Source organism: Aquarana catesbeiana, linkage group LG03, assembly GCF_042186555.1.
Source record: "Aquarana catesbeiana isolate 2022-GZ linkage group LG03, ASM4218655v1, whole genome shotgun sequence".
Classification (NCBI taxonomy): Eukaryota; Metazoa; Chordata; class Amphibia; order Anura; family Ranidae; genus Aquarana; species Aquarana catesbeiana.
In genome coordinates this window covers 458,945,393-458,961,601 of record NC_133326.1, presented here as the reverse complement: position 1 = coordinate 458,961,601, position 16,209 = coordinate 458,945,393, and positions in this window count along the sequence as shown.

Below are 16,209 nucleotides of genomic sequence, written 5' to 3'. Positions count from 1 at the left end.
ACAGAGGAGGTCTACTGCTAAAATTACTTCCCTCGATCTGACCTTCGCGGTGATACCTCACATGCATGGTGTAATTGCTGTTTACATTTGACGCCAGACCGACGCTTGCGTTCGCCTTTGCGTGAGAGCAGGGGGGGAACAGGGGTGCTTTTATTTTTTTTTTCCTTTATTATTTTTTTGCTTTTTTATCTTATTTTTAAACTGTTCCTTTCATTTTTTTTATCATTTTTATTGTTATCTCAGGGAATGTAAATATCCCCTATGATAGCAATAGGTAGTGACAGGTACTCTTTTTTGAAAAAATTGGGGTCTATTAGACCCTAGATCTCTCCTCTGCCCTCAAAGCATCTGACCACACCAAGATCAGTGTGATAAAATGCTTTCCCAATTTCCCAATGGCGCTGTTTGCATCCGGCGAAATCTAAGTCATGAAATGCTCGTAGCTTCCGGTTTCTTAGGCCATAGAGATGATTGGAGCCATTCTGATCTCTGATCAGCTCTATGGCCAGCTGGCCGAATCACTGGCTGCATTCTCGAGTTCGCTGTTGGGACAGGAGAGCCAGAGAAAACCATGGAAGACGGTGGGAGCTGGGGACATTCCCTCCCACTGCTTGTAAAAGCAGTCTAGAGGCTAATTAGCTGCTAGGATTGCTTTTACATGAAAGCCGACCTCTGGCTGAAAAGAATGATACCAAGATGATACCTAAACCTGCAGGCATCATTCTGGTATAACCACTCAAAGTTCAGCAACATACCAGTACGTTGCTGGTCCTTGTTGGGCATATATTGTAATCTTTTTTTTTCATGCAGCCTGTGGGCTGAACAAAAAAAAGAGATTGATCGGTGGGTATGCCTACCATTAGAATACCTCCCTTCATTCACCCACTTCTAATGATGGGCATACAAAAGTTAGGAGCAAATCGCTCCTCCGCCCCTGCTGCCCCCATGCTTCGGCATATATGCTCTTTTTTTTAACTGTGGTGGTGAAATCACCTCCAACAGCGCTGGAGTCACGGCTTTATGTATCGTGGGAGCAAACGCTGTTGCTGTCAAGATAAATAAATCCGCGCTGCAACTGAATGGCGTACCTGCTAAGCAAATGATGGTTAACATTAAAACATAGTAACATTACAGTATAACAGTAAGACTTACCATACCTGCAAAGCAAATACAAAAAAAAATAGTAAAAAATAAAAAATGTTTTAACCCAACCTGTGCTAAAAATATATATATATGCCGAAGCATGGGGCCCATCCACCCGCAAAAGGTAGGAGCAAATCGCTCCTCCGCCTCTGCTGCCCCCATGCTTCGGCATATATGCTGAAGTATGTAACTGTGGTGGTGAAATCACCTCCAACAGCGCTGGAGTCACGGCTTTATGTATCGTGGGAGCAAATCCGCGCTGCAGCTGAATTGCGTACCTGAAAACAAAATAATGGTTAACAATAAAACACAGTAAACAGTAAAGTTTTAAAAAATTACATACCTGAAAAGCAAACATGATAAAACATGACAACAATAAAACATTACAGAATAGAATACAGTGAAAAAGAGCAGAACAATAGAGAGAGAATAGAGAGAGAGAGAACAATAAAACGACAACTATTTTTGTTTTTTTTTACTTTATTTTTTTTTTTACATTTTTTTTTATAGCTGTAAATTTTGTAACTGTAACCGGTTCCAGGTTTGGGTCTCTCAAAATGCGATGGCATCTCGGGAGACCCTGTGAAAGTGTGTCTAGTCTGTGCAATGCTGTACCCTACGCTAAAACTCAACTAGTGTATGGTAGCGCTCAAAACATTTACCAATGCAAAGACCAGGATTGTCAGGACAGGAGGGACAATAATAGCGGGTGTCACGCCTATATCCGCGCTTTCTGCAGACACGACATTATCTTTGGGGAGCTCGTTGGGTAGGGGTACGTGGGAGGACATAAGGAAAATGCCTCTCATGCAGCCGGCTTACTGCATTTGGATTGGGAAGGTGAGGTGGAGCACTGTCTGGAAACAGAAGGGCTCTGACGATCTCTTCCTGGAATTAAAGAAAGGATCCAGTCCGTCCTGAAGCTCTGTATAGCACATGAGTGTTCAGCAAAGCCAATTAAAATAAGTATACAGACACTTTTTTATACCAGCGTCTGGCCTTATGGGCAACTAGGTATGGTGCCAACAACTGGTTGTTGAGGTCTACCCCTCCCATATTTTGGTTATATTCATGGACACAGAGGGGTTTCTCCACAATACCAGTCGCCGCAGTAATTTGGATTGTCGTGTCTGCTTGAAGGGAGGTAAGGACGAAAACATTCTTATTATCCCTCCACTTCATAGCGAGCAAATTATTACACTGCAGGCAGGCTCTCTCCCCCAGCCTAAGAAGGGAATCTACAAGCCGCTGGGGAAATCCCCAGCGATTAGGTCGCACGGTGCCACATGCTCCAATCTGATGATCAAAAAGGTGACTAAAAAAGTGGCGCTCGTGTAATAATTGTCCACATATAAGTGGTACCCCTTTCCGAATAAGGGTGACACCAAGTCCCACACAATCTTGCCATCGCTTCCTATGTAGTCAGGGCAGTTTGTTGGCTCTACATGGCTATCTTTTCCCTCGTAAACCATAAAACTACATGTATAGCCTGTGGCCCTGTCATCTTGACATCTTGACCCCGTATCTGGCACGCTTGCTGGGAAGGTACTATTTGAATGACAAGCGGCCAGAAAACTTAATCAGGGACTCATCAATGCAGACAACTTGATGGGGAGTAAAGAAGTCTGCAAAACGTTGGTTGAAATCGTTTACAAGGGGCCGAATTTTGTAGAGCCAATCGTATCCAGGAGGACGACAGAGTTCATTGTTGTTAAAGTGCATGAACCGCAAAATCTGCTCGTATCGTGCCCTGGCCATGGAAGCAAAGAACACGGGTATACGGTGAATTGGGTCAGTGGACCAATATGACCGCAACTTACTCTTTTTGGTTATGCCCATGAGGAGGAAAAGGCCCAGAAAGATCTTAAATTCGGAAACCGTAATTGGTTTCCAATCTCTGGCAAGGGAGGACTAGGGAATAGTGGCGATGTGTTGACCAGCGTACAAATTGCTTTGGTCCACAATAGATCTAAAGAGATCTTCGGTGAAAAACAGCGAATAAAAATCAAGTGGCGTAAAATCAACTGTTTCCACATGAATGCCGGGTTGGCCAGTGGATGGGGGAAGTGCGGGTGCTGCAGAAGTGGTGGGTTCCCAAATAAGATTGGCGAATGCAGCAGGAAGGGCACTATGGGCATGACGGGCCTGTGTTCGTCTTCTTGGTGGCAGCAGGACACTACTTGTGCATGCCACCTCGCCAGCTTGAACTGCACTTATGGGACTCGTCACATTGCCAAGTGTTACTGCAGTGCTGGATTGACTACGACCAGGGTGTACTAGGCCGCTGGTGCTTGCCAGTTCACCAGAAGGAATCGCGGCACTATTACTGCTCTGCTCCATATGAGAGCCCTGCGGTTCTTGCACCTCAACAGCAGAAGAAGAAGATTGGGGTCTGGTACGCCTGACCTTGGCAGGGACCACAACTCCATCATCAGAGCTATCTGTCATGGAGCCGCTGCTGTCTACAGGTTCATATTCTGAGCCTGAATCTGACAGATGAGTGACTTCCTCTTCACTATCTGTCATGCTTAGAAATGTGTAGGCCTCTTCACTAGTGTACCTTCGATTTGACATTTTGGGCTCTAAATTTAGTGGTACACTAGTGAGACTCACAGGCAAAAAAGCTCCTGACTGATAGCGACTGTATCAAAACGCTACCAAAAAACTGTTAGCGATCGCAGTGATCAGGCCTGACTCTGCGAACGCTGCAGGTATGTGTGTTTAGTGTTTTGTAAGTGACAGTGATCGATCGATACTGCACTTGGGTGGGCTGGGCTGAGGGGCCAAACGCAGGTGCTAGCAGGTATCTGGGCTGATCCCACTAACACTGCTTTTTGGGAACCCTAAACTGCTGGGAACACTAGTATAGATCTGATTGGATCAGATATTGATCCGTTCAGATACTATACCACTAAGGGAGGTGTATGCTGCGTGCGTGGGTGTTAGCGGTACTGGCACTAACCTGACGCTGCCTGGGGTGACGCAGACCTTATCTGACCCTAAAACTTAACTTATGTCACTGCCGGGTGATCAGGGGGTTAAACCTTTAATAGGTAATAAACGGCGGGTGCCCTGAAACTATAATAAACAAACTAACTAACCACCATCACCCGTAACAGTTATACGGTGATCACTGGTGAAAGGGTTAACTAGGGGGCAATCAGGGGGTTAAAACCTTTATTAGGTATTATATGGGTGTCCCTGACGCTATAAAACGCTAACGGCGAACCTAAATACTTACCTCCCTAACTAGCGTCACCTGTGACACTAATACAGAGATCATAAAAACAATTGCTTAGTGACACTGGCGATGGGGGGGGGTGATCACGGGGGTTAAAACTTTGTTAGGGGGGGTTGGGGGGGTACCCTAGACCTAAAGGGACCTAACACTAACTGCCCTACCACTTATAACTGTCACAAACTGATACCAGTGCAATTATCAGAAAAAAAAAACCCTGCTATTGGTGTCACTGTGACAAGGGGTACAGGGGGGTGATCGTAGGGTGACTGGGGGGTGATGGGGGGTGAAAAGTTTGCCTGCGTGTTCTGCTGGAAGTGTAGTGTTGGTGCAAACTTACTTGATGTCTTCTCTCCTCGGCGCCGGAACGAAAAGACCGGCTCGAGGAGAGATGACATCACTTCCTCCACTTCTGTTTACATTACAGAAGCCAAGGAAGCTTGTCATTCGCCAGGAGCGATCGCGAGGGGGTGGCCATGAATGAGTTGCCTCCCCCTCACCTTGGATCGCTCCTGACGAGAATCCGACTGCCGCAGGCACCGGGGGGTCCGATTGGACCCCCCGCCCGCGGGCAGGCAGGTACATACAGGTAAGCCCTTATGCCTACCAGTGCCATTGTGCTGATGTACATCGGCGTGCGGCGGTCGGCAACTGGTTAAGAACATTTTCCCTGTGATCAAGTACGCTTCCTGATGATGTGTTAAACTAAACGTACGTCGAGCCGGTACTTGGTCACGCGATAACATCACTTCCAGTCCCTCTGGGTGTTCTCCGTCAAAGGTGGAACGCACGCCAGTTTCCAGTGCTTCACTGCGGGACGTCTATCCAATACTTTGCCACGCAATCCAACCTCAGTGCCGGGCGATGGCACCAACAATGTAAGCAGCCATTTGGCCTTTCGTTTGTTCTCTATCTTTTATAATAAACAGGATTACACTATTTGGTTTCCTCTGTTCTCTTTTCATATCCCATCTGTGACTCCCAACAGAGTGAGGGGCCAATCCAGTCCAGAATCTCCACATTTAAAGCAAGCATTATCTTGCTAAAGCCTATTTGACCTTTTTTTTCATTAATTAGGTCAACACCATCTGATAAGCTGCCACCCATTTATTGAGCACTTTGGTGATGTTTTAATCAGTGAAGGTGTTTTATTTATCTTCAGGATTGGAAGATTTTTTCACAGAATTCACCAAATTTGGATTTTCATTCATCTATATATGTGACACTTTTTTCTTTGGTTAATCATAGGACTATTGTGATAACACATAAGGCAAATAAATTTGATCACGTTACAGAGGACTGTTCACTGTGTGTGTATATTTGCACAAGACTGCTGATATAATTGTAGTAGATTTATCTCTTTCTGTATGAGTTAAATGAACCAGTCAGATGAATGTTAGTTTTTAAGTAGGTAGGCTGGTGCTTTATTATTTTATATTCAAATTCACTAATTATTTCATATAGATTATAATTTGACTCCTCACTCACAGAGGGTTTCACTTAAGGGCTCCCTACCAATCTTATTTCATATTGAATATATTACCCACCTTAATTAATCCAGACCAAGTTGGCTTTATGAAAGGACATCAAGCTTCAGATGCCACAAGGAGAATTTTAAATATTTTTAAACATTCAGAATTACACAAAACCCCTTCGCTCTTCTTAGCACTAGATGCTGAGAAGGCATTTGATTGTGTGCACTGGGGGTTCCTAGAAGCTGTCCTATGCTAATTCGGATTCTCAGGTCCAATCACGTCAGCCGTATTGGCACTTTACTCTCAACCGTCAGCCAAAGTCTTGACTTCCGGAACCCTGTCCTCAGAAATCATGATCACAACCCACACTTCTCCTAATGTGACAGGAAAACAAATAGGCCCCATACAGAATAAAATCAGACTTTTTGCGGATGATGTCATTCTGATTGCCACAAACCCACTCCACACACTCCAGGTACTTCAAAAGATACTACATACCTTCAGTTCAATCTCGTACTATAAGATCAACGCAAGTAAATCTCAAATCTTGGGTCTTAATATACCAACCCCGCTTAAAAACTCTATTACAGAACAATTCGCATTTACCTGGGTTAATATGTCTATTAAATATCTAGGAATCAATATCCCCACCAACTCAGCTAACACCCATAAGTACAACTTTCAAACGTTCCTTGAGAAACTCCCTGGAGAATGGACCACTCTATCAAAATTGGAACTATCTGTAACTGGTAGAATAAACTTATTTAAAATGACTGTACTACCTAAATTATTATGCCCTTTTCGCACTATCCCCATCTCCATACCACACTCCTTCTTCTTCAAAACACGCTCCCTGATACTTAATTATATATGGAAATGTAAGAAAACCAAGATGCGCTACCTCTATACTCATTAAACAACGAACTTCTGGGGGGTATATCACTTCTGGATATCTACCACTATTAACTAGCCTCTATCTTAGACCAAACACGTTACAGGTGGACCCCAGACCCCCAAAAGATATGGTCCCTTATGGAAAACGAACCCTTGCCAGCTTGACTCCTACACACTCAAACACACAAATCACCCTACCCCTCTATTCAGACAACTATACAAGTGTTGAACATACAGTCAGGTCCATAAATTTTGGGACATTGACACAATTCTAATCGTTTTGGCTCTATACACCACCACAATGGAGTTGAAATAAAACGAACAAGATGTGCTTTAATTGCAGACTTTCAGCTTTAATTTAAGGGTATTTACATCCAAATCAGGTGAGCAGTGTAGGAATTACAACAGTTTGTATATGTGCCTTCCACTTTTTAAGGGACCAAAAGTAATGGGACAGATTAACAATCATCCATCAAACTTTCACTTTTTAATACTTGGTTGCAAATCCTTTGCAGTCAATTACAGCCTGAAGTCTGGAACACATAGACATCACCAGATGCTGGGTTTCATTCATGGTGATGCTCTGCCAGGCCTCTACTGCAACTGTCTTCAGTTCCTGCTTGTTTTTGGGGCATTTTCCCTTCAGTTTTGTCTTCAGCAAGTGAAATGCATGCTCAATCGGATTCAGGTCAGGTGATTGACTTGGCCATTGCATAACATTCCACTTCTTTCCCTCAAAAAACTCTGGTTGCTTTCGCAGTATGCTTCGGGTCATTGTCCATCTGTACTGTGAAGCGCCGTCCAATGAGTTCTGAAGCATTTTGCTGAATATGAGCAGATAATATTGCCCGAAACACTTCAGAATTCATCCTGCTGCTTTTGTCAGCAGTCACATCATCAATAAATACAAGAGGACCAGTTCCATTGACAGCCATACATGCCCACGCCATGACACAACCACCACCATGCTTCACTGATGAGATGGGATGCTTTGGATCATGAGCAGTTCCTTTTCTTTTCCATAGTCTTCTCTTCCCATCACTCTGGTACAAGTTGATCTTGGTCTCATCTGTCCATAGATGTTGCTTGGCAAACTCTAATCTGGCCTTCCTGTTTTTGAGGCTCACCAATGGTTTACATCTTGTGGTGAACCCTCTGTATTCACTCTGGTGAAGTCTTCTCTTGATTGTTGACTTTGACACACATACACCTACCTCCTGGAGAGTGTTCTTGATCTGGCCAACTGTTGTGAAGGGTGTTTTCTTCACCAGGGAAAGAATTCTTCGGTCATCCACCACAGTTGTTTTCCGTGGTCTTCTGGGTCTTTTGGTGTTGCTGAGCTCACCGGTGTGTTCTTTCTTTTTAAGGATGTTCCAAACAGTTGATTTGGCCACACCTAATGTTTTTGCTATCTCTCTGATGGGTTTGTTCTGTTTTTCAGCCTAATGATGGCTTGCTTCACTGAGAGTCACAGCTCTTTGCATCTCATATTGAGAGTTGACAGCAAAAGATTCCAAATGCAAATAGCATACTTGAAATGAACTCTGGACCTTTTATCTGCTCCTTGTAAATGGGATAATGAGGGAATAACACACACCTGGAACAGCTGAGCAGCCAAATGTCCCATTACTTTTGGTCCTTTAAAAAGTGGGAGGCACATATACAAACTGTTGTAATTCCTACACCGTTCACCTGATTTGGATGTAAATACCCTCAAATTAAAGCTGAAAGTCTGCAGTTAAAGCACATCTTGTTTGTTTCATTTCAAATCCATTGTGGTGGTGTATAGAGCCACAAAGATTAGAATTGTGTCGCTGTCCTAATATTTATGGACCTGACTGTATTATCTAAACACAATTATTCCAACTCTTCACAACAAAAAATCCCTGTCCCTATAGAGTACCTTGAACTCCAAATCCCCGGACTTCAGCTCTCTACTTGGGTAGGTTGTGACATCCGAAACACACAACACTTATGCCGCGTACACACGATCGGAATTTTGGTCGGAAAAAGCTATGATGGTTTTTCCGACGGGATTCCGTTCAAACTTGTCTTGCATAAACATGGTCACACCAAATTCCGACCATCAAGAATGCGGTGACGTACAATGCGTACGACGGCACTAGAAAAAGGAAGTTCAATAGCCACTGCACCACCCTTTGGGCTCCTTCTGCTAATCTTGTGTTTATCTTGTGTTAGTAGAAGTTTGATGAGAGAGAAGTTGCGCTTTTCAGACTCGTGCTTTTCAGATCGCTTTACTGCTGTTCAGTTTGTGCTTGTGGGTTTGTATCTGTTTTTCAGTGCGTGTAATCAGTTCGTATCTGTTTTTCAGTGCGTTCTTGTCTGCTCGTTTCTGATTTTCAGCTCGCTCTTCACAGGACTTGCTGTTCTTTAGTGCATTCTGTTAGTTCATTCTGACCAGCCAACCATTTTGAAGATATGTTGCTGTTACGTACTCGTCGTAGAGTTTGTGCTATGCAAGGGCTTGGTGTTGGGGTTCTTGCTTTGACCCAAGCCATGTCCATGAACAGGGTGGGGGGGAGTTAATGGACCAAGAATTGGTTACTCCAGTGTGACCAATTCTCTCACATGCCTTTGCTGCATGAGATCCAGGAGAATAAGCCTGATGATTTCAGGAATTTTCTCCGGATGATGGACCCCATTTTTCACTGTTTTTTAGCTTTGCTGTCCCCTTATATTAGCAGGCAGGACACCTGCATGCGGCAAGCCATCACTCCGGACCAGAGGCTAGTTGCCACGTTGCGGTACTTGGCGATGGGGAGAAGTCTACAGGACCTCAAGTTCTCTACAGGCATCTTCCCCCAGGCTCTGGGGATCATTATCCCAGAGACCTGTTCTGCCATCATTCAGGTCCTGGAGAAGGACTATATTTGGGTAAGTTTTCTCCTTTAACATCACATTCTATGTATTTAATGTTTGCTAATGTATTGTATTTCTTTCATCATTCCCTAATTACCATGATTGTAATATGCTGTGAATGACCCCTTTGTGCCCATGCAAGCTTTTAATGCTCCTTTTTGTCTTTCATGCATATTTGCCTTCACTAACCTCCCCAACATGCTATCTTGGGCCCATACACACCTAGCCTAGTCACTTAACAATGTATTTTGTCAGCTCCATTGTAGTGCTTTTCCCTAAACACCCCCTAAAATGTGTACAAATGTTATTTGTGTCCTTAAATTCAGGCAGAGTGCCAGAGGCTTTTTTTTGGCTCCCAAACTCATTTAGAATCCCCCCCCTAAATTTTTTAATAGGCAATCAGAGGGGGTAAGGAATCTGATAAGTGGACCTTATACTTTTGTCTTTAAATACTCCTTAAAATAAATGTTATACTGATGTTGGCCAAGAATGTTTGTGTCTAATCTGCTTGCAATGTTATGTGCAAAAGTACTACATTTTTTTTATGTTTTGACTCCACAGTTTCCTTCAACACCACAGGAATGGCAGACTGTGGCATCCCAGTTTGCCGAGCAGTGGGACTTTCCCAAGTGCGGAGGGGCAATCGATGGGAAGCACATCCACATCATCCCACCACCCCACTCGGGGTCATACTATTTTAATTATTAGGGGTTTCATAGTATTGTGTTAATAGCGGTGGTGTCAGTGACATATGAGTTTTTATATGTGGATATGGGGAAGAATGGCCGGATGTCGGATGGTGGAGTCTTTGCCCAAACCGAGTTCTACCAATGTCTCCAGAGTGGTAGCTTGGGATTGCCACCTGCAGAAGAGAACGTTGAAGGACTCCCATTGGTTTTTATCGCTGATGAAGCATGTGGTCTGGGTGATTACCTGATGAGGCCATTCCCCCAGAGGACCCTCACCCTGGAGAAGAGGGTTTTTAATTACCAGCTGGCCAGAGCCAGAAGAGTCATGAGGAATACCTTTGGGATAATGGCCAGCCAGTTCCGCCTATTTCTAACGGCAATAAATATGGCGGAGTGCAAACTTAACTACATTGTTTTTTCATGCTGCATACTGCACAATTTTTTAAAGCGAAATGCTCCAAATTATGTTGCCTCAGTTGGACCTGAGGCTGGACTTCATGAAACGACAATGACGGCCCTGGAAACTGACCATCCTGGCTTGCCCCCCCAAAGCGCCAGTGAAGTGCATCAAAAATATGTGGTTTATTTTACGGCTAGGGGGGCCATTTCTATGACAGCAAATTTGTAAATATTTTCGAAATTAAAAAAAAATTATCTGATAAAATCTTGATTTTGATTTACTGCTTGTGTTTCTTTTAGCTGTCGTCTAGGTTCTCCAAGTGCACTTGTAGTGCCAAGTGGTTTTTCCATTATTTAAATAACACCCATTGTCACTGTAAACACCAACTTAATACAAAAACTGGTATTGAGCATTGAAAGAAGCCACACATTGTTGAGTATAAAACCTTTTATTCTGTGCACATTCACATGTGCGTTGTAAAACTTATTTTTTTTTAAATAAAAATCTTGTTTTTTTAAAAGTTTTACCTTGAAATTTATATAAAAGTACATAAACAGGCACGTTTCCAAACATAACATACACAACTCTGGAACTTACAAAGTTTTAACATTGAAAAAATTAAGGCAATATCAGACATTGTAGTGTCAAAACTGTGTTGATATTGCCTTCATCAGATGGGGTGATGTCACTCTTGTAAAAGCCAAATTTAGAAGATGCACACAAATTGTGAGTCAAAATGGGGATTTCCTTTCTGATCCCATGCCTAATGTCAACATGTGCTATCTTCCATCATGGGAGATCAATGGACCGGTTTTGGGGGTGCAACCCCTTCCTCTCACCTACTAGAGTTGCGAGGAAGGGGTTGCACCCACAAAGCGCGTACCTTGATATCCCCTGATGGCAGATAGCACATGTTGACACACTGTGTGCATCTTACAAATTTGGCTTTTAAACTGTATTAAAACTTTATTTAAATTTTCTTTAAACAAAAAAAGAATGTGTAATATTTTTTGGATTTAGATTCTCCTTAATACATCAATCATGTTCTTCATACTTTGTTCAATCTCCTTGGTTTTTTCCTTTATGAAGTCTAAATCCAGACTACAAAACATTATGTCCTGGATTAGCCTTTGTGCACTGTCACTGGTGAAATGAGTAGATTGTACTTCCACAACATGCACATCACCTAAAATAAAAAAACACACCATGTATTATAAATATGCAGGCATACATCTATTACCTGAATCTGTCAGACACTGACCTGTTGTGGTGACAATTTCAACCACTTCTTCCACCTCTCCTCCCTCCACATCCTGAGGTTGTGGTGTCCTCTGCTCCCCTTCTTCCTGAGGTGAGGGGGGCCCTGGTGTCCTCAGATGTCCCGAGTCTTTTCTCCTCTATGAGAATGAAACAAAAGGTATACTTAGCACACAGATATTTGTGGCCAGAAATATGATGGTGAAACATTGCTTGGAAGTGGGGTACAATTGTCTGTTTGGGCAGAGTTCCAAGTTGAAGACATGATTTATCCCCTTAACAAAGCTGAAATACTTACCTTTTTTGGACAACTTTCACACATATAGACACCCCTAGTATCCACTGGAGCGCCTGTGTGGGACACCCTAAAAAGTTTCTTCTGGTGTCCCACACTAGTGCTCCTGAGTCCAGATAAACAGCTGCTGAGTGTCCTCTCCTTACATTACACTGAATCAAGTTTGCAATTCATCCTAGTTACAAACGCATCTAGACAACAATGTCATAAACTTCTTTTAATACAAATTAGCATGACCAAATGTAGTTAACCCTGTATCTGCCAAAACATCGTATTTAGTTGGCAAACGAACGATGTGTACTGCGACCGATTACTGTGCCCACGAACATGAAATTAGCCTTTTTTAACTGTACAACAGTAATGAAAAGCACATGGAGCAACATGCGAGTAATAATAATAATAATAATAGGAACACACGACAAATACTGTGTTTTGTCTTTCAGCAAATATGAAACAATTCAAAGACCCTGAATTCATGGGCTAGTTCATTGACAGATACAGGGATATGAGAAATTTGTGGGAGGTTAAAAACCCCTTATATCGGGGGGCAGGAGGCAGAGCCTAGCAGAGCAGACATGCATTGTTAAAGCTCCACACCGCTGAGGAGAGAAGAGAAGGACAAAGCGGAGCCTGCAGGCTCAAAAGGTATCCATTTGAACCTTTTTGCCCCAGGGAACAAACTGTGAAAGTTTGGGCAGGAAATATGGTACTGGGAGGAAACCGTGGCAGAAATAAAAATCACCTCACAAAGAGCTCACAGGCACTCACTGCAGCTGAAGCAGCTCCAGTCACCTCACAAGATACAGCACCAGGGCGCTCTCACAGACAGAAAATGTCACAGCAAGACTCTCCATTTGAGTCAGATACAGAACAAATCCTCTCACAAATTTCTCCACAAGCCTCCTCAGTATCCCCAGTAATATTATTACAATTTGAAAAGATGCTTCATAAGGCTTTAAAACAAACCTCAGACCAAATAACAAAAAGCCTAACCAAAGAAATAAGAGAGCTGGGAAACCGCACCGCAGCCTTAGAAATAAAAATGGATGAAATTGAAATTACAACCCAAGAAAATATAACAGAATTGGAACAATTAAAAAAAGAGAATTTAATACTTCAAACTAAGCTCGAAGATTACGAAAATAGAGCCAGACGTTCAAACTTGCGCATAAGGGGAATACCTGAAACTGTGACAGACCTGCAATCTACTATTACTGCTCTATTACAAGAACTAAAGCCAGATATCCCTATTGAACGTTTAGAACTGGACAGAGTACACAGAGCCCTCACAGCCAAAAAGAAAGATGGACCCCCACGTGATATAATCACAAAATTTCATTATTACAGAACGAAAGAACAAATACTAATTGCTGCAAGAGAAAAAAAGGAACTTAATTTTCAAGGACACAATTATCAAATTTTTGCTGACCTATCCCAACTTACTATTACTAAAAGACGATCCATGAAACCCCAACTAATGGAACTGCAACGCCACAACATTATGTATCAATGGGGCTTCCCCTTTTCAGTCAGATTTAACTACCAAGGTACAATTTACAGAAGCAGATCAGCAGATAAACTACAACAAACCCTTTTAAAATTAAATCTGACAGAACCCACAAGCAGCAACACTCCCACATGCAGAAGAATGGCATCATCTTCACCTTCAGGCAGCACCCAGAAAATTTCAGAACAAAATGGGAATCATCATTCTCACAAAAGAGGCCGTTATGCCACATCATCCATGGACCAAGAAGATTCAATGGACTGACATCCTAATTCCTGATATCTCTTCATTTATTATACTAAGAGATGGTTCTCTATAAAAAATCTATATTTATAACTGAATGTAACTGCATTCTGATAGTCACACACTGTGTGGGATCATGTTACATTCCAGTTATATTTCTTATTACTTCTGATTCATATAGCCTTAGAATATATAAGTGAAATAAGGAAATTCTTGTTCAGTTATATATTATCAGGTAATAACAATAGATTTATTACTTTTTAGGACAAATATGTTCAATAATCCAGAAGTAATGGAAGCTTTTTCTTTCTTTTCTTAAAACAAATATATTATTACCTAACTAGTTCCTAGAATTATGTTTTTGTTTATTCTAATCTGAAGCAATACAACCTCAATTTTATGAGTTAACATATCTAAACAGTTACATATGAATAAAATATGTAATTGTTTACTCTAAAAGGGTTAAAATCCCAAAATAATTCAAACTATCTTCATCAATACCAAAGTTATTAACAGTACCTTTCTAACTGAATTATTTAGCCTAGGGCAAGACTAACCATATACAACCACCCTGGAATAAATAATTTCAACAAAAACTATATTCTGCACTCCAATTAATGAAACATCATTTTGATGTCTTTTGACATAGCACTTCTCTCCTGTAAGCGGAAGATCCGTGTACCCCCATTAGCCCTCCTCATTCTCCCAACCATATTATGTGGGAGTGTGACGAAGGCACTTATTCCCCTGAGAGAGATATTTATTCTCTTTCACGGGTAAATTGTGATTACTTGCAAAAAGTAATTTATACAATGTATCATCTAATCTCATATGTTTTTTGTTTACTCTTTACTCCAGAATTCACTGGTTTCTTTTCTATCTATTCATCTCTTCAGTCCACACAGGTTGATCTGCGCAGTCAGCTCTGCATAACAAAAAGTAAGTCAAAACTATTTGATCTATTGCCATGGCACCACTGAATATACTTTCCCTGAATGTTCAGGGAATAAATGTCCCTCAAAAAAGGACCAAAGCCGTCTGTACTTTCCATAACAAGAAGGCTCACATAGTATGCCTCCAAGAAACACACTTCACCAAAGATTCTACTCCAAAATATATTTCTCCTTTTTATCAACAAATTTACACGGCTTCTGCCTGTACCAAGCAAAGGGGAACTCTAATTGCATTTCACCGATCCACACCATTCACCTTATCATCAGAAATTAAAGACCCAGAAGGTAGATACCTGATACTCATGGGTTATATAATGGATACAGCAATCACTGTGATTTCCTACTACGCTCCTAACAAACAACCTACACCATTCCTCTCACATATATTACAAGTGATTAATACACACAAAATAGGAACAGTGATAATGTGTGGGGATTCGAACCAGGTCCTCCTCCCATTTCTAGATAAATCACCTTTTACACCATCCAAAATAACCTCTAGATTACCTTTTTCTCAACTTCTTTCCAAATACAATCTGGTAGATTCATGGAGAGAAAGTAACCCAATGAAAAAGAAATTCACTTATTTCTCGCACCCTCATCAAACCTTCACCAGAATAGATCATATTTTTCTAACAATAGGAATGATACCAGAAATTATTGCATCAGATATAATTCTGATTCCGTGGTCTGACCATAATGCAGTATACACTACTATAGCCTCAGCCATACCAAAAGCGCATGACCCAACGTGGTACTTACCGGACATAATGCTCAAACACCCACTACATCAGATGGCCATTGAACAAGCTTTAAAGGAATACATATCAATTAATAATACAACAGACATCTCCCCAATAACACTGTGGGAAGCTCATAAGCCTGTCTTGCGTGGTACAATACAAAGACAAATGGCACTATTTAAACGGGAACGCAAAAATCTAGCAAAAAAACTAGAACTCAGTTTTAATGCAGCCTACATATCATTTCAAGATAATCCATCTCAGAGTACAAAATCTCATCTGGAAAAATCTAGATTGGAATACGATCTATTTCTCACTGAGTCAGTTGATAAATCCCTCAAACGCTCCAAACACAATTTCTACATGAATACAAACAAACCAGGTACATATTTGGCTCGGGCATTAAATTCAACTAACAAATCTTTCAAACCAATACGTTTGAAATTATCAAAAAATGTTTACACTTGTAATCCAGTTAAAATAGTCCATAAA